General features: G+C 31.6%; 1 protein-coding gene across 1 annotated transcript in view; it reads right to left on the bottom strand.

Moving 5' to 3' along the window:
* Positions 1-25,615, bottom strand: part of LOC149419752 (glutamate receptor ionotropic, kainate 1-like) — a 494,564-nt gene that overhangs the window by 345,380 nt on the left and 123,569 nt on the right. The window contains exon 2 of the mRNA XM_089637538.1: positions 8,416-8,464. The gene's annotated coding sequence lies outside the window, so the exon portion shown is untranslated. The remainder of the gene's footprint in view (positions 1-8,415; positions 8,465-25,615) is intronic.

A 25,615-nucleotide genomic window follows, 5' to 3' on the forward strand; every position in this document is an offset into this window, starting at 1 on the left:
TATAAAATTTTCACTAGGCCTATGTAAATACTATACATAATTTTGATTTAAGGTTTTGAAGCCAAGATGAAAGGACGAATACTTAAACAAGTCAGTAAATTTGCAGTAGAACAAGAAAACTGCCACTTATGTCGTATGGAAAGTAATCAGCAACATTTTGTACTTAGTTTTTATACTACATTTTATGACATGTTATAACCTTTTATACTTTTGTAATAAACAACAGTAATAGCAAATAACATCAGTTTCTTTCAACACCTTTCTCATACAATTTACACCGTCCAACTATCTTTTTTCAGGTATAAAACATATTATATATATATAGTATATATGTGCTATATATTTTTAGTGTATGTATATAAGAATTATGTATATATATATTGTCTCATTTTATGCCTTCTGTAAGAAAAGTACAATTAATTCCGGTGGCTTAAACTTTAAAAAAACATGGTTCATATATGTACACAAAATTACAAAATTTCATCAAAATTAACAAACTTTAGGGCTTGTGCGGGAGACCAAAATACCATATTTTATAAAAAAAAACCGTTTCTTACTTATTTTTATGCCCTAATATTACTGTTTTTTAACTTGGAATAAACACAAAAGTTATGAATTTATTTTTTTAAATTTAAAAAAAAATTGATATTTTTTGAAAAAAATTAAAACTTTAGGCCTTGTGCGGGAGACCTACACATTTTTTTAAAAATCCAAAAAAAATTGTGGTAAGTTGTGGTACCTAGTAGCAACTTTATTTCAACTTGGAATTTGAAAACAAAAAAAAGTTAAAAATCGATACATCCTATAATGCCTATACACTATATAATTCGCTTCCAGATATGTACAAACACATCCACCACAATAAAAAATTGCAAAGCAATGCTTTAAAAGAATATTTTTTAACTACATTTAAAAAAGAAAATATGTAACTGTGTTGTCATTTCTTGTTGTATCTTATCCATGTTTTTCTTTTTTCTTTCTGTACTTGTTTTCTATTGTTGTTTGTTCTACTTAACGTGTCATTATTTTAATTTTTAGTTTTTATGCTGTATTGAATGTGAAACTTATATTTGATATCAATATACCGTTGTAAAATTGTACCTACTACCTCCTACATATGAATTGTAAGTTCCTCCTGCCCTAAAATGAGTTCTGTAACTCATCGGGTTTGCTCTAGCAAGAAATAAACACAATAAAAAAAATAAAAAAAAGTTAAAAACCTATATAAGTCTATTTTTATTTATTTACTTAGTCAAAATATATATCGTTCAAACCTTATTTTTTTATCGTATAATAAGAAAATATACAGCGCACTAATTAATTTACTCCGAGCTTTTAAGCTGGGACTGAAAAGTTTAAACCTTTAATAGCTCCAATAATCCTTCAGCAAAAAAAAACAAGCCTTTTAATACTCTATGGATAAACTCATGATGACCAGTAAGTGATTAACTAAACCAAATAATCTCCTAGTTCTCTGTTTACCACAGTTAATTTGTTTGATTAAACAAATAAAATTAAACATGGCCATTTACTCAATAATTTAAAACTCTTGAATTATTTAAAAGATGATGGACGCGGCTGTATTATAATATATGATTATTTCAATAAAAGGGTTCAGTTTATTCAGTAATAACTTTATTCTTCTTCTTACAAATGTACACATTGACAGGTCTCTTCTCAGTAATAGACAATAGGAACAAGGTTAAACAGTATTGCCAACCTAAGAGAATTGCATTTATATTGCCATATTCTAACACCCCTTCTCAATGTAAATACAGTTGTTAAACATAAACAAACTAATAATAATTCCTATATTAACATTGATAATGTTATACAGTTTTGCCCATAACACCACACTTATTTAAATGTTTTACAATCAGCTCTCTGCTTAAAGCTTTTGTTAATATGTCAGCTGGTTGCAAATTTTTGTTAACATATCTTACACAAATCTTATTTTCTCTGACCAATTCCTTAACAAAATGATAGCGAATATCTACATGTTTTAATCGCCTTATAGCATCTGTATTTGCATTTATTAATGCCGACTGATTGTCACAAAATATATTAACAGGGCAAATATTTTTAAAATCAAGTTCAGTTAGCAGATTTATAAGCCATGACACATCACTAGCAGCCATGCTCATAGATATATATTCTGATTCAGTGGATGACAATGAAACAGAGGCCTGCTTCTTTGAACTCCATGCGACAAGACAATTATAAATCAAAAGTATATAACCAGAGGTGGATTTTCTGTCCTTGATATCACCACCCCAATCAGCATCGCAATATCCTTCCAAAATGATATCATTACATTTATAAATTAACTTATAATTTAGACTATACATTATATATCTTAACACTCTCTTTAATGCACTTAATAGCTCATTGTTGGCGCAGGTTTGATACCTACTTAACATAGAAACCGGAAAACACAAATCAGGCCTGGTACCTGATGCAGCATACATTAGACATCCTATCATTTGTCTGCACAAATTCTGAATACTGTTGTCTACAGCAGTACTGTCTTTTACAAATATTTTAGTGTTAAAATTAGGGTCCATAGGGGTTGACATAGGCTTACAATTTTGCATATTAAATCTCTTTAAAATATTCTCCAAATATTCTCTCTGATCTAACTCTGTAATACCAGTTTTCAAATTTTGTTTTACATTTATACCTAGGAAATTTGATATTAGCCCTAAGTCTTTCATTTTAAACTCTTTACATAATATACTCTTAAATTTAGAAATATCTTCCTCATTTGTACCAAAAATTAAAATGTCATCGACATAAAGTAAAATGTACATTTTCTCATTGTCATAATACTTTAAATATAAACATGAGTCACAGTTAGATTTAACAAAACCCTCATTATTTACTATAGAATTGAATTTTATGTTCCAACACTTTGGTGAACTCTTTAAACCGTACAGTGACTTATTTAGCTTTACAATATTATTTCCCTCAGAATAAGCCCCTTCTGGCAATTTAATATAGACTTCCTTGTCTATATCGCCATACAAAAACGCCCCTATTACATCCATTTGATATATAGGTAAATTTAATTTAGTCGCTATCGCTACAAAAATTCTAAATGTTGATAATTTAGCCACAGGAGCGTAAATGTCACTTAAATCAAAACAACCATTTTGTTCAAACCCCCTTGCAACTAGCCTAGCCTTATACTGCTTCACATTACCATTTCTTTTAATCTTAAAAACCCACTTGCTACTTACTACCTTTTCATGTACTGGTGCATTACAAAAATCCCAAGTATTATTCTCTTCTAAAGTTTGCAATTCTCTACTTATTGCCTCTTTCCACCTATTTGCATCGCTTCTTTCCATAGCTTCTTTGTATGTCACTGGCTCATTTTCTTCACTTACAACATTTTGACATTGATAGAATGTTGTCGGTTTCCTCACCCGCTTGCTTCTTTCATTTTGAGGTAACAATGTTTCATCTAGGTCTGATAGTTCATCATCACATGGCTCATATTCACTTTCACATAAAGAACTGTTTTCAGTGAGATTTGTATGACTGTCATTTTGAGTAACTTGAGTTTCCTCACATTCAGCAACCTTTTGTTCTTCCACTGTTTCTTCTGATGTCAGCAAAGTTTGAGTATTCTGATCCGACACATCCTCAATTTCTTCTGTTTCCTCTTGACTTAAGAAAATTACATCTCTCTTTACATCTACGCTGTTTTTCTTAGGGAAGTAAATTCTATAGCCTTTGACGTTTTCAGCATAACCTACCATCAAACCCTTCTCACTTTTCTTATCCCATTTCCTTCTTTTCTCTTTTGGGATGTGTGCATACACTGGTGAACCAAATGCCTTCAGTTGATGAACATCAAAACTACTATTTGTCCATATTTCATATGGAGAATTTCCTTCTTTACCTTTCCCAGTTCTATTCAAGACCAAAGCAGCAGTATTTACCGCTTCTGCCCACAATTTCTTAGGTAAATTCTTCGCGTGTAGCATTGTTCGTGCTGCTTCAACTAGGGTTCTATTTTCCCTTTCAGCTTTCCCATTTTGTTCGGGAGTATAGGGAACAGTAGTCTGGTGGGTTATTCCACGCTTGGAAAATATTTCCTTTACATCTCTATTTATGAATTCTAGCCCATTGTCACTCCGAAATATCTTGACTTTGTTTCCAGTAGTATTTTCGGCTTTATTTATAAAATCCTCCAAACAGCGCTTAATCTCGTGTTTTGCTTCAACGAAATACACACTTCTAAAGTTAGAATAGTCATCCTTTAGAACGACAAAATATCTCGACCCGCCAATTGATTTTTCTTCCATGGGTCCACAAGTATCCCCATGTATGATTTCACATGTTTTTGTGCTCACATGCTCACTCCTCTTAAATGGTAGCCGGTGTATCTTTCCTGTCAAGCAACTTTCACATTGGGGTACGTCAGTTTGTTTTACTTCAATGTTATTTTTCTGCAATGCTTTCTTTACGTAATCAAAGTTTTGATGTGCGAATTTCTCATGCCACTCGTATAGGTCATTTTTAATAATATTAGCAACACTTGCGACCTCGCATTTGAAACGAAAATCCATATAATATGAACTGTCTACTCGACTTGCTATCGCACAAACAACGCCATTTTTATAAAATAAACACGAACTGTCACTTGTGACCATAGTGTATCCGCGGTCAGCTGCGCATTTCACAGAAAATAAATTTGACTTCAGATCCGGAACGAACAAAACGTTGTTTATGGTTGAATTTATCCATTCAGTCCCATTATATACTTGTACCGCCATCTGTCCACAGCCTAACACACTAATGATAGCTCCATTTCCAACAATAACTGACTTTTGCGGAACATTTGAATATGATGTAAATAAAGAGCGATCGTTGCACATATGTTCGCTCGCTCCAGAGTCAACTAACCACTTTGATTGTTCATAATTTGTATGCGAGGAATTCAACACTACAAAAGCATTACTTGTTTTCTTATTTTCTTTTGACTTTTTGAACCGACACTGTGCCTTATAATGCCCGAATTTTCCACAGTAAAAACATTTACGTTCATTTAACTTTTTCTCACTGTCTCGATTACTTCTACACTCAGCTTGTAAATGTCCGACTTTACCACACATGTAACACTTAATATTTCTTTTAGCTACGAACGCAGATGAGGACGAAGTATCTTGTATTTCATCACTTTTAACTTTCACCCTTTCCTCTTCAATTAATAACCTGGCTACTAAATTATCGAACGTTTGTTTGTCGTCTGGCGCCGATTCCCACGCCGATATAAAATGTTTATATTCATCTGGCAAGCTCATTAAGACTTTAGTTATTATAAATTTATCAGACATATCCTCGCCCATTTGTTTTAACTGATTTTGCATCTCTTGAATTTGAGAGAGAAAAACTGACATTTCGGTGCCTTTCTCATATCTGTATTGAAAGAATCTTTGTTGGATAATATGGATACTGGTTTCCGACTTCTGTTCATATACACTTAAAAGCTTACTCCACATTGCAGCCGAAGTTGTGCACGATATGATATGTAGCATAACGTTTTCCGACATTCTCGTAACCAGTAGCGTCTGAGCTTTAGCATCTTTTGTCTCCCAAGTAGTTCGCGCGGTAACATCTTCAGGTTTCATAGTGCGCCCTTCAACAATGTCCAGCCATCCCTGTCCTCTGAGAAGTACTGTCGTTTGAAATTTCCAAATATTCCAATTCTTTGCCCCTTCCAACTTCAATACATTGGTAGTCATCACGTTTCCTTTCATTTTGCTATCCTGCCTTGCCTGATCAGATATATCAGTGGTATTTTATCCTTCTCAACGAAAATTTTCTGCACGCGTTCCGGCAACCTAACCTCACTTTTCGCTGATATTCACTCCCGTTGATTTATTTTGCGTACTTTTAACTTCATCAACAGATTAGCGACTCTGGGCCCATAACCTATGATTATTTCAATAAAAGGGTTCAGTTTATTCAGTAATAACTTTATTCTTCTTCTTACAAATGTACACATTGACAGGTCTCTTCTCAGTAATAGACAATAGGAACAAGGTTAAACAGTATTGCCAACCTAAGAGAATTGCATTTATATTGCCATATTCTAACATACTGCCATATTATATTGCCATATTCTCAATACTTTGAGACATCCAAAAATAAATTCAAAATTATAACGACGTAAGTGAAGAAGGCGTACACAATAATATTCGGCGCGTGAGCAGGCGTATTAGACGGACCAACGGTCGAATTTGCTCTAGGAGGCCGAGAAAATTTATCTATATCTACGGTTATTTTAATGATTTCTGATAAACATGCTAAAATCTCAGATTAGAGGTTACTTACTAATTCATCGCCTAGAAAAGTAAGATATAGTGCTTACCGCTAATTTAATGGTTGAAAAACGCCTTCTAAATTTTTCTAACCATTTTCCGTTAAATATTTTAATGGTAAGGTAATATTTTTATTAATCAATATAAATAACACATATTTTTTTGGAATTAATTGAAATGTGGGCCTTGAGCAAACCCCCGTTATTAAAGACTTGTGTCGCCTTATTGTGATGGTCTTACAACCTCTTCAAGATTTTATCAATAGCTGCACGTTTATATATCAAAATCCTGGGTTTGATATACAAACCCCTGTTATTAAAGACTTGTGTCGCCTTATTGTGATGGGCTTACAACCTCTTCAAGATTTTATCAATAGCTGCACGTTTATATATCAAAATCCTGTTTTTGATATACAAACCCCTGTTATTAAAGACTTGTGTCGCCTTATTGTGATGGTCTTACAACCTATTCAAGATTTTATCAATGGCTGCACGTTTATATATCAAAACCCTGGTTTTGAATTCTTTTGAAAATGCAAAATATATTTTTGTGTCTAAAATATAATTGACAATATATTGTTATATCACTACAATCAATCATAACTAGATTGATGTAAGTCGAAATTATGTCAAACTGCGGTAATGTACCAAGAAGTTCCACTTATTCACTATTTATTTAGTAAGGAAGTTCCACTTATTCACTATTTATGTACGAAAGAAGTTCCACTTATTCACTATTTATGTAGTAAAGAAGTTCCGCGTATTCACTATTTATGTACTAAGGAAGTTCCGCGTCTTCACTATTTATGATTCAATATTTTAATGCATTTATTAATATAAAGATGTGTGATTCACTTTTTGAAAGTGTGAATAATAGTGTTATATAAAATAATTTCGTTCTATGGAATATAAGCTATAATCTTTTTTTTTCAAAGTTGTACAACCAGAAATCAAAAAATAAAAATGTTGATATTGACCTCAACCCTCCAACACTAGGTAATTTTTTGTAGTTAAATGACTAACTGACTATTTCAGTTACGCTAGTTAGGCGCCTCTGTCTTGGATACATTATTATCATTTTTACTATGTATTCATTCATGTTAGACTCTAAATGTTTTTTTTTTATTAAAACAATTTTTTGTGTCTTATGTATTTTTCCTTATTAATTTAAAATAACCCTCTGAGGCCTTAACATTATTGATTTCATATTAGAAAAAAAATCTAAAATATTAAGCAAATAAAAAATAACAACCACCAAAGCTTTTCAGGTAATCAAGATTTCACCAAGCATATATCACAATCAAAAATTATCTATATGTGGATACAGTTATACGTGGCTGAAAGGGTTAATTTTTTGTTCAATATAACGTGTTAGATAGATTATAAAATTCCAGATTATTTAACTCGTGTTTTTATTGTTGTGGGAGTGCGATATATCATTTTTATGCCCAATTGCACGATAAACAGCGAGAGTAGATATGCATTAACATCATTTGAAGACTTGCAGATATTTTTCCTTCATTTTAATAAATGAAGAAAAACCTCAAGGTTCCACTGTGTTATTTCACTGTGTTCTATATCCATTTGAGGTCAAAGAGAAAGTGATCACGTTTTCCGCACGATCTTTGATGACCAAGCATTTGTAAATTGGCAGCCTAAGGTCCTTGCGACCAAGTCTGGACCCAAGGGTATGCTAACAACCTTATCTGGGTTAATAAGGACACCCTGCGGCGAGGGCACGAACCGGCATTTGCATCGGGACGTGGCCTGGATATTAAAGTATGAAACGTGTTTGTTTTATATTCACTGTTGAAAATAGGGTGGATTTTAAGATTTTCAGATTTTTTAAACCGCACCGTGTTTGAGCGCAATATTCTTTGCAGCTGTTATGCAAAAAGTTTTTTTTGCAAGCTCTAAATTTTTTTGTAGAAAAAATAACATAAATTAGAAATTTATGGTATGCTCGCAGTAAAGTTATTCGTATATTATGCGTTTAAAATAAAAAAAAGTTCATCGTTCAACGTTGAAACCCGAAATAAATATGTGCTGAAATATTTCGCGATGATAATTTGTTTTTCACTTACCGTTAGTTTGATGACATTTTTAAGATCTAGTCACCCCTGTCTGCAATACCTGCAATAAATACAAACATAAATGTTTTGATACGAGACAAATAGAATGATAAAGTAAATTCAATGTTTATGTTTAACTCTTAGTTTCTTGAAGATGCTCTCAGAAAATCAGAAAATTAGTATGTATTTCCGCTTCTCAATAAAATCTAAATTATTGGAATGTTTCAGAACTTATCCAAAATTTAAAAATTGTTTTTGAAATATGATAAAACACAATAATAATTAAAGATTTTGTTATTTTAAATAAAAATATTTTTTAAATATTAATATTTTGAGCACACACTTAAATTTTTTTTAAAGTGGCTCACGTTACGTCTTTTCATCTAAACACTGAATTAAATATTTTACCATACAAATAAATTGTTGATTTTATTGTCTTCTCGCTTTATTGTCTTTCTTGTAAAAATAATAAGTAAAAAAATCACTTTTTACAAATTGTCGGAGTGTTAAATTTCACAAAGATGCACATTTTAATACTTCTGTGGCTTACTATATTTGAATGTAAAGCTTAGGACGGATTGTTTCACAGAATTTCAACAATTCATCAAATTTGAAAGTTCATCTTCAAGTTCGAGTAACTTCTTTTCAAGTTATTATTTCAGTTATGTGAAGCAACTGGTCAATAATAGAATATGAATAGAACCTTTACAGAACTTGAAAATCAACTTTAAAATTTGATGAATTGTTCAAATTTTGTGAATCAACCCATCATTAGTTTTTTTTTCTTTCTGACTCTTGTCCGGTTAGTACCAAAATTGAAATAAGAAAACAGAAAATAATTGAAGAACTGAGAAATAAAGCAATGTTTATACGGCACTAAGTTATTTTTAGTGCGGTAGTATTTTATTCTACCAGCTTACTCCGTTGTTACGGAACACAATATATCATAGTTGATTAGCTTATTTATTACTTATAGTATTATCTCGCCCGCCAAACAGCCTCGTCGTAGAGTAATAAAAACTTTCTTGTAACTTGTTCAACCCATATCAGAAAAATAATCATACTAACGAAATATTGTATTGACGTCGGGAGTGATTTTCACTCATAAAACTTTGTAATGTTTATGTACTTTCACTCGAAACAAATCTGCAATATATTACCCAGTCTTAAACCTTAATCAATGAAGGTTTTTTATTAATTTTTTGCTTTATGTGAAACCGCACAAGAGTCTCAACTGCTCCCGACTGTCAGGAACCAGTGAGACTATTCAGTGAGGCATCCCAATTGGGGTATGCTATAAGGATGAAGGTGATGGGGAGGGGAAGGAGATGGGGAGAAGGAAAGTGAAGGTGAAGCATCTGGCTATTTACATCTGGTCACGGCCACGGCCAAATCCATTTCAATCAAAGTTCTTATTCTGAATGGTAGTCTTACACCAAATTTAAAAATAACAAAAATTAATAAAATAAAATTTACTTGCGCAAGCCGGGATTTGATCCCGCGACCTCTGGCTTGCTAGTCGAGAGCCTTATCCTTCGACCACGGAGGCTGTCATATATCGACCTTTATAGGTTCTTACACTTGAAGTGAAATGACACTAAATTGCATTATATAAATGCTATGTTATTATCATTATAGTTGTTTGTCAAAAACACAAAATGATCATTACTGAAGCTTTGAAATACCCATAATTTATGAGGAAGCTACAAGCCGAAAACGTTTTTATTCTTGGTATACCTTAAATTGTAGGTAATAGGCATTAAAATTGCTTGACAAACGGAGTTTAGAAACGTTCGATTTCAAACACAAAACTGATTTTTATTTATTTTGTAAATAAGTTTATAAGAAAGCAAAAAAGTTAATCAAGTGAAACTGTCACGGATAATTTTAGCTATAGTACTGTATTTTTTAAAAAATGTTTCTTTTATGCGTCCCCACATTTATATTGAAAAAAAATATTTTTTAGTAGCTTACATTTATATTTTTTACTGAGTAATTTATATATTTTTTAAATTCTACTCAAACGAAACGATAGGAAAACCTTCAATAAAGCATATTTTTTGGTATTCACAATGTACACCAATTCGTTATAAAGATTAATCAAAATAGTGATTGGCATTAAGCTTCGCTTTAAGTGCATATCTCGAGGCCTTGTTCCCGTCTTTGCCAGTTTGTATATTACATTTTTTTATTATTTTTTATTAATGTCTATTTAATAAGGTTTGATGAGAGTTACATTATATAAAAATCTATAATATTTCATTCATATAGTTTCTTCTTAGTCCTCCTCACTAGGTAGTCCTGTGCTGAGGCGGACTGGTAGATTTCTTTGATTTTCTGTTATTTAGTTTCTATGATGTTTTTAATAGATTTTCTAGTATGTCTGCATTGATTTCTTTCACCCATGTTTTGATTTTTTCCTTAAGCTTATTTATCTTTTTCAAACTTGAAGGAAGGATGTTGTAAAGTTTGGTTGCCAGATATATGTGGTTTCTTTGGCCAAAGCTTGTCTTGAATTTTGGACCATCTCGTATATCCCTTTTTGAAGCTCTTGTATCATGTATCCGAGTTTCATTAGATTTTCTGTTTTTAAAATGATATATTAAAATATTCTTGGCATATATTTGTTTTAAATTTAGAATGTCAAAACACTTAAAAATATCTTTTGAGGGGGTTCTGATGGGTAATTTTAGTATGGTTTTTATAATGTTCTTCTGAGCAATATCTAAGTGGTTAATATTATTTGCTGTAGCAGATCCCCATACTAGAATTCCGTACTCAAGACGGGAATGACATAAAGCATAAAATACTTTTTTGATGTCTTTCCTAGGTAGTATGTTTCTTAGGTTTTTGAAGAAATATACAAGTCTCGTAAGTGCATATCTTGAGGCCTTGCTCCCGTCTTTGCCAGTTTGTATATTGAATTTAAGTGCATGTCTTTAGGCGTTTGTATATTGCATTTAATTGCACTTTGTGGTTACTTTATGTGACACAAGAATAGATGACTGGCTCATTTCCATTGTGCAATTAATTTGGTTAATTGTGTGATGTTCGTGTTACGAAATGAACAAGTATGAATTGTAGTGGCTAAAAACTTATATTATATCTCATATTTTTCTTCGCAAATGGTACTAAAGGTGGTGATACAGGCATAAGTTTGATTCTAGTATAAAGCCCGGAGATCTTTATAAATATCGTAGGATGATCGTGTGAGAAATGTTGAGATCCGCAAAGAATGCAAGGCTGATGTAAGCGTAATGAGTAAAATTAAGAAAAGGAAGTCCATGTATCTTTTATCAGGAGGTTTTTCAATGTGGATGAGTGTTTCAGGCTAATAATTATTGCTTATAAAATAATCGTTACCCTTTGTGCTGTGCATAAAAAATGTTGTCTTAAAATATTAGTTTACCAAAAAAATAATAATTAATATGTGACAAGTTCTAATATTCTCACCAAAAATGTAGACAATTTGTCTCGACGCCATCTAGTGAGAGAGTTAGCACTTACAATGCCTTTCTCATATAAAATAAAGTTGGTTGTTTCAGGTGAAAAATGTAACAAGCAGTAATTGTTGAATGAAACACTAGTATATATTGAATTATTTCGCGGATAAGAGATAAGCCGCCATAGCTCAGTGGTCAGAGCTGTTGACCGGAAATCAAAAGGACACGGGTTCATGTCTCGTTGGCGTCATGTATCTTTTATCAGGAGATTTTTCAATGTGGATGAGTGTTTCAGGCTAATAATTATTGCTTATAAAAAAAAAAATAAATAAAAAAAAATAAAAAAAATACAAAAAAAATAGAAGTCAAGATGGTTTAAGCATGTGAAGTAAATGAACGAAGAAAGGAATGCATGGAAAATATAGGACGCAAATGTGAATGGTAGAAGAAATCGGAGACGCCCGAGGAAGACATTGTACCATTAAGTAAATCAAATGAAACGATGTGGGAATTTGAATGAGGCAAGGAGTGTGTATCATGGCCGAGTTGCTTAGCGGTCCTTCCTCTCTGCCCACCCCGGCGGCGAAACGGCGTGATGGTGAGTTATGATCGTGTAAAAGGAGTATGATAACGCAAATCACGAAAGATCAGAAAAAAACATGCTGATAAAATTGTTTCCGTTTGTCTTGCTGTCTCTTTCTCTTCCCATTATAGGTACTTTATTATTACACGTTGCTTCCATTTTTGTTATGCCCTGACCTCGAATTTAATTATGACAAATGCGTGTCCCCATGGGACTATTCGTTGTTTACAAACGCTATGTTTAATATCGCTTTATTTGTTTCAGTCAACTGCTGTGGACTTCAAATACCAATATTTATTTTCAAAAACTTATAAAAATATCTACATTTTTTATACCATTTCATTACACGCAACCCGAATCCTAGCCTATCTGCTGTTTGACGGGATAAAACAGTTTTTTGACGTATTAAATATTGCGCAGTTATTTGCTACCTTTTCATCGTTATTATTTGTTTAGTAGCTCGTAGTTTTTATAAAAAATATCATATAATGTTATACAAGGTTATTACAAGGTATTTCAACAACGTCAAAGGTAAAATATTTGAAAGGGTAATATATTATTTTATAATTTTGATAAAAATGAACGTTGATAACATAACATTTACATTACTACTATTATTTGCTGTGAGTTAAAAATTTTGCTTACGATAATAAGAAAAATATTTACACAAGCGATTTTTGTTTTAATAAAATGTCTGAAATTCGTATATTTTCAATAACGTTGGTCGAATCGATAAACTAAATAAAAATAATTATTAAAAACTATAATCGTAACAAAATGCTTGCCCATACGCCTTGTATTTTTCAAAATTACTAAAGCTATCGACATTTGGTGATTGTGATTACAAATTATGTAAACTTGTCAAAAAGATTTTTTTTTCTATTGATGCTGAATTTTAAATCTTGAGACCGAATGCAATAAAAATAATAGTAGAAGAAGTTGGAGACGACCGAGGAAGAAATGGCACGATCAAGGGAACCAGATACTAACACAGCCAGATACAGAACTTGAGTCGGAATCAGAATAATAGAAGAATATTTATGAGACGATGTTTGAATGTAAATGAGGCTAGGAGTATGTGCCGAGACGCGATGGTTAATTGGCTGTAATTAATTCGTGTTATGGTTAAGTATCTTATATTAAAAAAGCATTTTCTTGAATTAATAATATTTACAATTTGGGAGGCGGGAATGGAACCTCCTAACACATCCCTCCTGGAATCATGCGTTAGATAACCAACTCCATGAGCGTGTCGGTATGACTGAAGTAAGTTCATTTTTTCCTTGCTTTTATTTAAATTGCTAAAACATAATGAAATAAATTAAATCATGATCAAAGATTAAGGGGCCTTTTTGGCCCTGATCTCTGTATGCCATTATTTAAAAAATATTTTAAAAGTGTTTATAAAATGCATTAGCCTGAGATTTGAAAGGTTTTACATACATTTGCAAAATCAGTTCACATTCTAATCGGTATAGATCCCATTTATTAGGATTATCTATTCACAGCCTTACTTAAAACGTGGTGTAAATATTACGCGGCGCGTAAAGTAAGAACATTGAAAACCTTTACATATTGCCAAGGCGTTTGTTTGTTTAAAACGGTCTTAAATCAGGCTCAAGGTCGGTTTTACCACGCTTACATAGAACGGACGTGTAAAAATCGAATTATTAAGACGTTCAGTGTTTAAATGTATAATTTGTTTGAAAATGTGATCAGGTAAGTACGCAGTTCTCCAACAAATTTATTTATTTTCGGGAAATCTACAGTTTATTTTTTATCAGTTTGTATTTGCATAGAATGGCCAAAATTAAACCGATTATAAATTTCCTCCTTGTAATTGTATTTCTTATAAGACAACGTAAAATACATATAATTGTAATGACATTTGTAAGAAAACTATATAAAAACAAAACATGAAAACGAAGAATAATATTTGTTTTATGGAGCTTGTTCTGGTATAATTAAAGGTGTCATATTAAAGATATTATTATAACAAATAATATAAAACAGAATAGTCACGGTTGTCATTTATTGGTAACCATTAGAAGATAAGATGTACATAAAACAAATTCAATTCATAACAAAATTATAAATTTAAACCAAAAAAGTTACATAATTGTGAAATATCACAGAAATGCTCTTATATGAACTGTTTTTATATTTGTTAAACTTGCAATTGAAAACGTCCACTTTTTTATTTTGTTATTGTAATTATATAGCAAAAATTTTTTTTCTGGTTTTGCATCGATGTAATTTGAATATGACAGAAGAGCGTGTGGAGCGCGCAGATACCTTAAATTGAATCATATTTAGCAACTCTAAGCATGAATATTATTGTTTAAGCAAAAAATTTATTAAGTTGAGTGCGTTTTTCTTCATATTTTAGGATATTGAGAGAATAACCATCAATATAATTCTTAAAACGAAAATCTGTGTGAAATTTAATAACTAATTTCTCACATTGTACCAAATCGACCTTCTTTACAAATAAACGAACCGTGAATTTTAATCCAACATCTAATAATTTTACTTATAATAAAATATTCAGTCAGCAGAGCTGAAATTTAAAAAATCTACGGCGAGTGGGGGAGAAAAATGGATATAAAATAAACTCAACGGGTAATCGCACAATTTTTCCATCGCTTACTTCGCTCGCAAAAACGCCATCATCAATTCAAACATCCACGTTAAAAAGCCTTAAAAATACGTCTACTCGATAAAACCATTCTCACACCAAATTGTTTGAGTAATATATTATAAATGTCTCGAGTTCCATGGGGGCTTCAGAATAAAATAAAAATGCGTGGAATATTTAGCGATATTTTTTCTGGTTCTGTTCGTCGCACTAATAATATTTAATATTACGTAATATTTTCGTCAATAATTGCTGAGTTTGAAAACTAGCTAAAATCGCAAATTCAAAATAATTTGAATTTGGCTATTTTATTTATTAATCTTAAGTTAGCTCACATCTTCATGTGTGCTAATAGTTTTATAAACATATAAACATGTACATTGTTTGGCAAACATAATCTTTCTTAGCTATGATGTAGGTAATGTTAATGGCTGTTAATATATATATTATCACCGGCAAGTGGAGCTGCCCCTACAAACGTTGACCAGTGTGATGTCAAAAACGCTCGCCAGAAGAAATCGTTTTTTGCGGCAATTTAAAAATGACATATGTTAAACATTTACGTGCTGAAAATGTATTCGTCAACATAAAAATGTCGTTATTATAGGAATTGTTTTCGACTGTGATACTAATATCCAATTTCTTGTGAATTTCTACACTGGGTCTCCCAATTTCCCCGATGGGCGAAAATAACCGAGAAATTATTTTTCACACTCTGTTATATGGGGTCACATCTCTTAATTTACGGGTGGGAGGGTGAACGAACTCTAGATGACTAATGATCTGTGTTTAATCTTAATTAAAGCGGGACAGATCTGTAGTTCGCGGCTGGTAGCTCGCATTGCTGGAATATTGCGGGGTGTTTTATGATATCTTGCGTTAGATGCTGGGTTTCTTGCAAAGGCTTTTAGGGAGATGTTAAGCCTTAATATTTATGTTTCCTCCGCTTTGATTTACAGAGGCTTTTAAAGCTTGGTAGTGGTATTAAACGCCATTCGAATTATTTAAAAAAAATCGTTTAAAAGCAATAAGCAATGTTATCTGTAAGAAATGCTGGAAAAAGTTAAATTAAAAAAAAAACGTTTCAACACGCTAACTGATGCTGTTCTTAATAATATAATATTATTTAAAAGCTTTTCAGATATTTTTTTATTTGCAGTTAATTTTTGCCGAAAGCAGCGACTGCAAAGATTTCACGACGTAAGACATTTATTTAAAAAAAGAAGAAACTTCCCTAAAATGTCACGCGGACGTTGAATGACTAGTTTTTCTTCGTCGTGGGTTCAGTTATGGGCTTTATGTCTAAAACTAGGGTAGCTATTATTTGGTAAGCAAATAATAGTTTTTCTTCGTCATGGTTCAGTCATGCGCCTTATGTCTAAAACTAGGGTAGCTATTATTTGGTGGTGGTTTGAAGTGTATTTATGTTAAAAAATATAATATTTTTTGGCATAAATACACTTCAAACCACCAGCAAATAATAGTTTTTCTTCGTCATGGTTCAGTCATGCGCCTTATGTCTAAAACTAGGGTAGCTATTATTTGGTGGTGGTTTGAAGTGTATTTATGTTAAAAAATATTATATTTCCATTTATCAATATCCTGCCAATATGTCTACATAAAAAAATTCAAAGAACTTTACTTCTAAGTAAGAATCCCTTTTTAGAATATATTATAAAAAAATTTAACTATAAAACATTGATAAAATGTGCAAAAAAATGTAATAACGTGCGTTTCCCCAATGGTTATTCTGATTGGCTTTTTGATTTAAAAAGTTCCTTGCAATGACTTATAACTAACCTGGATTGACTAACTCTCCCCTGCCTCCCACATATTTATGGGCACACAGTTATTCCAATATAAAGCAATACATACTGTTATGCAATACAAAAGATTAATCCGTATCCAAGTACGCAATCCGGGCAGTTGAAACTTTTACAACTTAAATCTCGTAAATAAATACACGGCATTTTCACGTTTTATGAACCTTATAAAAATATTTAAAAACCGTTTTAAAAATGAATTCTCAAATGCTAAAAATAAAATTGATTTAATATATAACCACTTTGAGAGGTGGATATGGATACCGCCACCCAGTAACCGTTCATTGGATAACCTCTGCCATCAATTTATTTTTTTCAATTGAATCGGAGTGAATTTAATATTTACCCGATTCTTAAATCCAACATGACTCGTGCCTGGGAAGAAAATTGGGCAGTCTCCAAAATAAGAACTGGATCTTTCTATGCTGGAATTCAAAACCATATCCCTGCTAAGCCAAGGTTTCACGGTAAAAAACTTTCAAAACGATTCATTTCATGTATTTCGAGAATGAGAATTGGTCACTGTTCAATTGCATCTCACTTGGCTAGAATTAGAGTTTTGGATGATCCGGTCTGCCAGTGCGGTTTGGAAGAGGAAACCCTCGACCACGTTTTCTTTAACTGTAAAAACCATTCATCTTTCAAGAACATATACCGCCGGCTTATTAAAATCACACACCAGTCCCCTCTTAACATTTCATACCTTTTATCTCTTAACAATTCTCGTGTTCATACAGCTTTATGTAAGTTTATTAACCTGAATGAATTCAACATTTAATTTGTTTTAGTGATCTAAATGAGTCCAATATTTAATTTGTTTTATTATTCTCCCAATAGATTGACCGAATTTTTTTATCCAACTATTACCGGCACAAAGCACTCTTTTCAGGGTGAAATGCCTAAAACCAAAAAAATTAAATTAATATTTAATTTTAGATTTTATTGGGTCTTGGTAGTCTTCAAAGCGAGTATTGTTGTTGTTGTCTAACTGTTGTTGGTCTGGCAACAAGTAAGTAGCAAACTATAATTGTTTTCCTCCCTGAACTTTGCGCTCCAAGCCTTCTTAGAAAAACTTACCAGACCTTTAGTTTACATAAAGGGTACTTGAATATTTCAAGTTCGGAGAAATTATAATATTGTTTCGACCGAATAAAACTATTGAAATTCTATCCTGTCATTATAGTTGTCTGTCAAACTCTTTTCTTTATTTTGCTGTACAAATAAATTCAAAAAGGTACCTACTTGATTGAACGCGAATATTGTCAAAGATACTAATAATAAGTGTTTTCACAAAAGAAAAATGGTTTTTATTCTTATTTTTCTCTTGGTGTGCGTGTGGGTGTGGGTGTGGGTGTTTTCGAAATGGCTAAATCAGATTTTCAAAAAACAATTTATTTATCTGCGCGAAAATTGAAAAAATTGAAACACCAATTACCTACTACATCTAAAATTGAAATAAATAGGTTATCATAATGAACAGCCATTATTATCAGAATTCAATGTATCCGAGTTAGCCGGCAGTTGTATACAGGGTGTCCGGAAACTCGTAGTACAAGCGGGAAACTGGTGAATCTACATCACATTTGGAGTCGATTTTGTAGTATATATTTTTTTTATTTGAGCTTTCGTTATCGAGTAAATCGAGTTTGAAGTTGATTTTTTTTTTTTTTTTTTTTTTTTTAATCTAATTCTTATAAATTATTACTGAAGATCAAAGTACCCAACTAATTAAAACTATTTGAAAGTAAAACAAATGAAGAAACTCGGATTTGAAGCATTATTTTGAAATCACCCTTCATTTAACCCGGTGTAATCATAAAATATTTCTGCTCTGCAGGGTTAAAACATCTGTTATTCAACCCTAAACACCAGAAAAAACTTTAACCCTAAAATAGCCGAAAAATATTTTTTTTTGGTTTTTTTTCAAAATCAAAAAACTTTATGTTTTTTTGGGTTCCCCATGTGGTGTAGATTCTCCAGTTTCCCGCTTGTACTACGAGTTTCCGGACACTGTGTATATGGAAAAAAACTTTATTTCCGATTCCCTATTATTTTCTTTTTTGCCTAGCTAACACACACTTATGAAGTTTTTCAAAAGTAGGAATTGTTTTTAAATTTTAATATATTAATTTTATAAATTATTTATAAGGTATAGGAATTTAAAAAAAAATACATTAGTGACATTTTTACCGTTAAAATAAAATTCAGGATATTTTTCTTTGTGAAATCAATTTTTCAAAAAATGTTGATAAAGATATTAGTTAAGAAAAAAAATTCACTTATAAAAGAATTTTTGACATCATTTTAAATATAGATGGCTTTTCAAAAATGCATTAACCCTTCTCATAAGTCATCATGTCTAACAATGAATTGAATGTACATTTAAAGATTATCATAAAATATTAACTCCGAGTGATTATTCTATTAAAAATTAAATTATACACGTTCGATGAACTCAATTTTTAATTTGAATTTTAATGTCAGTTTATAAATCGGAATTAGTTGTGTCACATTTAATATAAAATTATTTCAATGGGACATAATATATTATAATAAAACAAATAAAAAACTTTATTCCACTTAATTTTATTTTGACCATAACCGGTTTCAGCTCGTCAAAGCCATCTTCAGACTGGTACACAAAATTCTTAGTCTACCCAGCATCAAGCCATGGTATATTATTAACTAGCGAATACTAATTACAAAGTTACTTATTGAAGATGGCTTTGACGAGCTGAAACCGGTTACGGTCAAAATAAAATTAAGTGGAATAAAGTTTTTTATTTGTTTTATTATAATATATTATAATGGAATTCCACCACGAATTATCGGTCTCAAAAATAGAAATATTCAATGGGACATTTTCAATATCGGAATTATAATATCGCGTGATTATATTTTCAAGGGTATTCGCTAGTTAATAATATACCATGGCTTGATGCTGGGTAGAAATAACAACGTTGGGTGATACAATATAATATTCTGCAAATATGGATAGCTACTACAGGCACTACATTTTGAATAATTAACTGATATACCTTCTACATGGACGCGAATCTACTTATCTAATCTGAAAGCTGTTTGGATTATTGACTGTTGACTGTGGAGAAAAAATTGTACCTAGATGTTTTTTTCCAAAGCTGGCAGAGCTGCATACATCAAATAAAAAATATTTTCTAAAGCATTATTAGTGCAGGCGATTCTGAACTTAGTCTTTATACAATTTATTTGTACACAAGAATTAAAATCGCCTAAAAAAATTTCATCGATTTTTGTATGGAGGACACTGGTGCCCCATCCACAGTTGACAGGAATTGCTGAGTGAGATATTAAAATGTGAGATAAAATCACATTCATTGAAGCGTTTGTTCACATAAGTGATGCAATTAAAGGTTTACAGCAGGAAAAAAAATGGATGAAATCATTACCACAGTGCTTATACTGCTTATTGACTGAACGGAGCAAAGTCCCGTTTCAACTTGACCATTTGGCATTTCATCTGTAGTGTTGTTAGTGTGTTTCGTTTCCGGTTTAAGATGGTGCTGTGTTGAATGCGTAAGTATATTATGGTACTTACCTGACTGAAGAAAGTTTGAAAAAAGTTCTTTGGACAAATTGTATTAAGCTATGAACAGGCTTGCTCATCAAATAGCTAAATTTATTTATGATCATGTGTGTCGGTGCTGAAGAAAAATATTCTTAAAATATTTATGGTTTATAATTAAGCGAGTAGGAATCAAAGTAAACTACTTACAAATCTTTCCTCGGAAATTTTTCATAATTTCCGAGTTGATTGGTGATTTTAAATAAGTCAAAATTAGAAACATCCTTTTTTGGAAGCAAGGTCTACTGTTCCTACAAAAATATCAGTATTAATTTTGAGTTTAAAAGATGTTACGTATTACTGTTGAATAGTATTTTCCATCTCACATTACAAACTTGTATTTTGTATATGAGAAAAATGGTTTATCTGTATATAAAAAAAAAAACATAAATTGTTTTTCAAATGTCATTCTTAGCATTATGAATATATACTTTTCTTTAATTACAGTCATTATTATCAATACGATTATAACGCAAATTCTCATGGAAACAACTTTTTTTTCTTGGCTCCTGTAAAAACTTCAAGAATATCGGAAATAAGTGCAATTATTTAATAACGTAACTCGTGATAAAATTTTTTTCTGGATAACTTTATAATTAGGTTAAACGTTCAGGTAATTCTTTACAATTATTCAACTAAGAAATAATAATTACAAAGCGGTTTTGTTTTCAAGACTACTAATTACTTTTCCCGTAAGCTTTTGTCATTTTTGAGAGATTTTCCCATCATGAATCTACCCTATCCAATAGCCATATCATGTGCAATAGCAGACGCCATTTTTCAGTATTATATGACAGCACTAACAAGGTTTTAACGGTCTGAGACTTATGGTCCACTGAAATAGTCAATTAATTTCACCCCTCGAGTAGCAATGTACGGAGCAAAGTACCTTCATTATTTCAACTACCTTTCGAGAACATAAGCTTTTCAACTCCTAAAAATGTACTGTACTAATTTAATTATTGTAACTACGAAGATGTTATATATCAAGTCTATTTTAAAGACTAATAGATAATTAACACTGGAAATGCCTTCCTTGTAGATGAATATGAATGAAAACCGATGTAGCCAATGACGTGAGATAGTGACATTTATTTGGACAGATTATATATATATCCTCGTTGAAATAAAAAAAAAAAACAATTTTACGTAGGTAAGTAGGTAGATATGTAAGTACCTACTTACAAATCTTATGATTTCAGAGGAAATTGTGGTTTTAATTTATTTTAGAAACAAGTGAAATACACTGAAATTTAAGTATTTAAAGAGTTTTATTCGGTACCTGTATAGCTATATATGAGGAAAAATACATGCTGTCTATGTCTGTATCCATCTTTGTTCTCAACAGGAAAAATATTTATAGGGAAACATTTTTTTAAGTTAATCCTGGAACTGCTCTTAATCCATCTAATTTAAAATAGGTGTGCTTGTATGTACCTAACAAGTACACTCGTGAGAGATTCCATGCACCCTTTGTTCTCCGAAACTATCGAATTGCGCCAATCAACAGAGTGACTCAACTGCTTAACGATTCTACATTGACCATCGACAACTTCGTCGTCATTCTCAGACAGTTTATACATTTGTCTCAAATTTGTAATCTTTTCCGTAATATGTTGGTGTATAACCGTTTTATTAAGAACGTGAAAAATAATTAAATAAATTTATCTCGTGAAAAAAGCTATTGTTTTTAACAATATAATAAAAATTTGCAGACATAATAGGGTAAATTTTAAGAAACACCATTATAATGTATGTAGCAAAAATAAATTAGATTTAGAACATTCAGCACTCGAAGGTAAGTAATCATATAAAAAGGGTATGGGTTGGTGGCATTTGTTTTTACTCGAGAGATATTTTCAATTTGTATTGATATTTCAGGCGGCTGATTATTGCTTATAATTATGTGTTATCCTTTATGCCATGCATAAAAACTTGTCTTATAAACATTAGTTTATCATTAAAAAAATAAATAATAATAATATTTGACAAGTCAAAAATATTCCACAAGCAAATAAAGATATAATATGTCTCGACGCCATCTAGTGAGAAATTAACACACTAGCAAAGCCTTTCCTACAAAAATAAAGTTGGTTTTTTGTTGTGGAAAAATGATAAGCAGTTATTGTTGATTGAGGTACTAGTACATATTGAATTATTTGGCAGGTTGGAAAGGTAGCTCAGTGGTTTCAGAGCACCTGAGCGGACATCACAAGGCACGGGTTCAATTGCCGTTGACGGCATTCATTTTTATTCGGGAAATATTTTTGATTTGTATTGATATTTCAGGCGACTAATTATTGATTATAATTATTTGCTCTAAAAAGGGGATAAAAACAGACTCTGAAACATAACATTGAAAAAACACTTTTACGTATAACTATTTTGTAACGGTGAAGGGATGGTAAGCGGTTGCATGTGGTCGCTCAAATAAATTTTATTTACATTGTCTCCACACCGAAGGCCCTGAAGGATATATTTACCTCAGGGCCTATATCACCTTAAAGGATTCTATGTGAAGAGGTTTTTTAATGAGAGGAAGGAGGGGAAGTTCCGAAAAAGAAAAAGATATGACGAGTAGGTAGGAAACTGCGAGTCGGTGTGTCTAGGAGTGACTCTCTCGGTCCAGCCCTTCAGACGCATCCGGTGCCCGTAGCTAGAGAAACCTCTCCCAATGAACCCGGGAACCCCTGCTAAATCACCAAACGTAGCGATCTTCTAAGGGTGACCTATGGCAGAGGTGTTGGTTATCCAATCAATGCTTCTCCGGGACTGCGGTACCCATACCCGCCTCCCAAATTGTAAATATATGACATTAGATTTTAAATTGTTTACTGGATACAAATAGCTTTTTATTTTATTTTTAGTTTTTGATAATTGAAAACTATTAATTCTCTTAACCGTTCATTCAGTTTTTGGAAAAGTTTAGGTAAAACTAACAAAAAATTGTTGTTTTAATTATTTACTGGTGTTTTGTAATGTTTGAGATAACTTTGTCGTATCTTGGATATATGGAATACCTTAAGCAGTACTTACTCTATGAATAGTATGTGTAGATATAACGTGGATAACGTAAGTTTGTTAAATCACTGAATAAATCATTAATGTGGAAATACATACAGAGTGAATTTGTTCCCATCGCTAGGTAGGTATATATTTTAAATAATCATAATATTTTCCTTTATTCGTCACTAAAATTAAAACAAAATTAAAATGATTTAATTTTAAGACTTTCTAATTATCCCTTTTGTTTTCGGTCAGAGTAAATTTCGTATTATTGTGGCTAGTATCCACTCGTCCTCAAGATGAATACCAACTAAGCAACTTGAATAAATTAAATGGAATTCTGGTGAAAGTTAGAAAGCCTACTCTGTGAGCATTACTTCCGTTACATTTGCGGCCACAATGATATACATTTCCTCGAATAACTTGTAACCATAAATATGTATCTGGAGAATCTACCGTGAATAGTTAATATCTTAGACTTTGTTAGCCGGAATTCTGACATTTTGTAATTATAACTTATTGCCCTATCGTTTCCTACAGCTATTTAGAATAATGTACATCGACCACCAAAACTGTTTTACTGGAAATAATATTTCAAATATTTACATTTTATTCTTTTACACTTTTACTTTTTATGAGTTTTATATATATATATATATATATTTATATATATATATAACCTCTACATGTTTCATGAACAAAGTTCACCTCATCAAGAGCAAGTATATACTCCTGATGAGGTGAACTTTGTTCATGAAACATTTAGGGTTATATATATTAAAGTGATGTAAACAAAGTTATTTATGTTTTAATATAATAAATAATGACATCACAAAGTGATAAGCTTTCAGAAGAAATTTTCTTCGAAAAATTAATGTATTTAACGTAAGACAGTGAAGCATGAAATTAGAAGGTTTGGGAAAAAAATGTCACAATGCAGTGGAAATTATCTAAGAACTGATTAATTTATATTATTCAAACGCCATTTAAGGGATTTAACATACAATGCAGTACATATTTTTGAGAAAAAAATGCAATGAAAATCTATTAATAATGCACAAGAGTTAACAAAATATAGTTGACTAAAAATATGGATGAAGATATCTGAAACAAAACAATGAAAAAACGCTTTTGAATTGTAGGGCTATTGGGTGAAGAAAATAATGTCATATAAAGATAATGGGACGTCGCCACAACTTGTTATATTGTCAAGTGAGTCGTTTAAATCTGTATCTGAATTAACCCGTGGGGAGAGCCACCCGCTGTCTGAATACAGTGGATAACAATTTGTATCACTACATACCTACCACTTTCATCAGTGATACTTTTATAACCAATTGGTGCGAGGATTGTTCAATGTGCGAAGGTGGTAGGGGAAGATTATTTTTATTTATTACAAAATAATAAGTTATAATGTATTATTTCCAGTGAGTTTAAAAAAAACTCATTTCGGGAAAGACAACATTATATTAAAGACAAGACAACATAGATACACTACAATAAATAAACGCAGGAGTTATTTTGGAGTTCCAAAGAAAGAATGTGTCAGTTATTAATAAAACTGCTGAGGAAATAGGTTTTAAGAGCTTTGCCAGTGTTTTTTTGTTCGTTGCCGGAAGTTTTAGATTACTAGGTAATGCGTTATATTGCTAATGTGCAATGTATTGTAAGGAATATTTAAACATGATGAATAATATCAAAAGACGGTGGGATTTATCTGATCAACATTAATAGTTAACATAGTTTAAAAGGAATATTGACAGGAAGGTATTATAAGAACTTCCTTGTAAGGGCATTGGTAGACGATGAGATAAAATAATTCTTCTTTAACTTCACTTAAAATATTTATACAACAAGCAAGGAATGTAACATACGATTATTTAAACTGTTGCGATCCTAGCCAAATTAAGTAAACGGCGGAAGTATTTTAAGCTGAAAGAAAACAGAAATGGTGCAGGAAGAACCTAACCTAACCTAATCTAGCCTAACCAAATGAAATAAACGGTGAGAGCATTTTAAGCTGAAAGGAAACAGTAATGGTACAGGAAGAACCTTACCTAACCTAACCATATGACATAAGCGGTGGGAGCATTTAATCTGAAAGGAAACAATCCT

This window comes from Hesperophylax consimilis, chromosome 11, assembly GCF_061612785.1.
Source record: "Hesperophylax consimilis isolate HC1 chromosome 11, BYU_Hcon_1.0, whole genome shotgun sequence".
Lineage (NCBI taxonomy): Eukaryota > Metazoa > Arthropoda > Insecta > Trichoptera > Limnephilidae > Hesperophylax > Hesperophylax consimilis.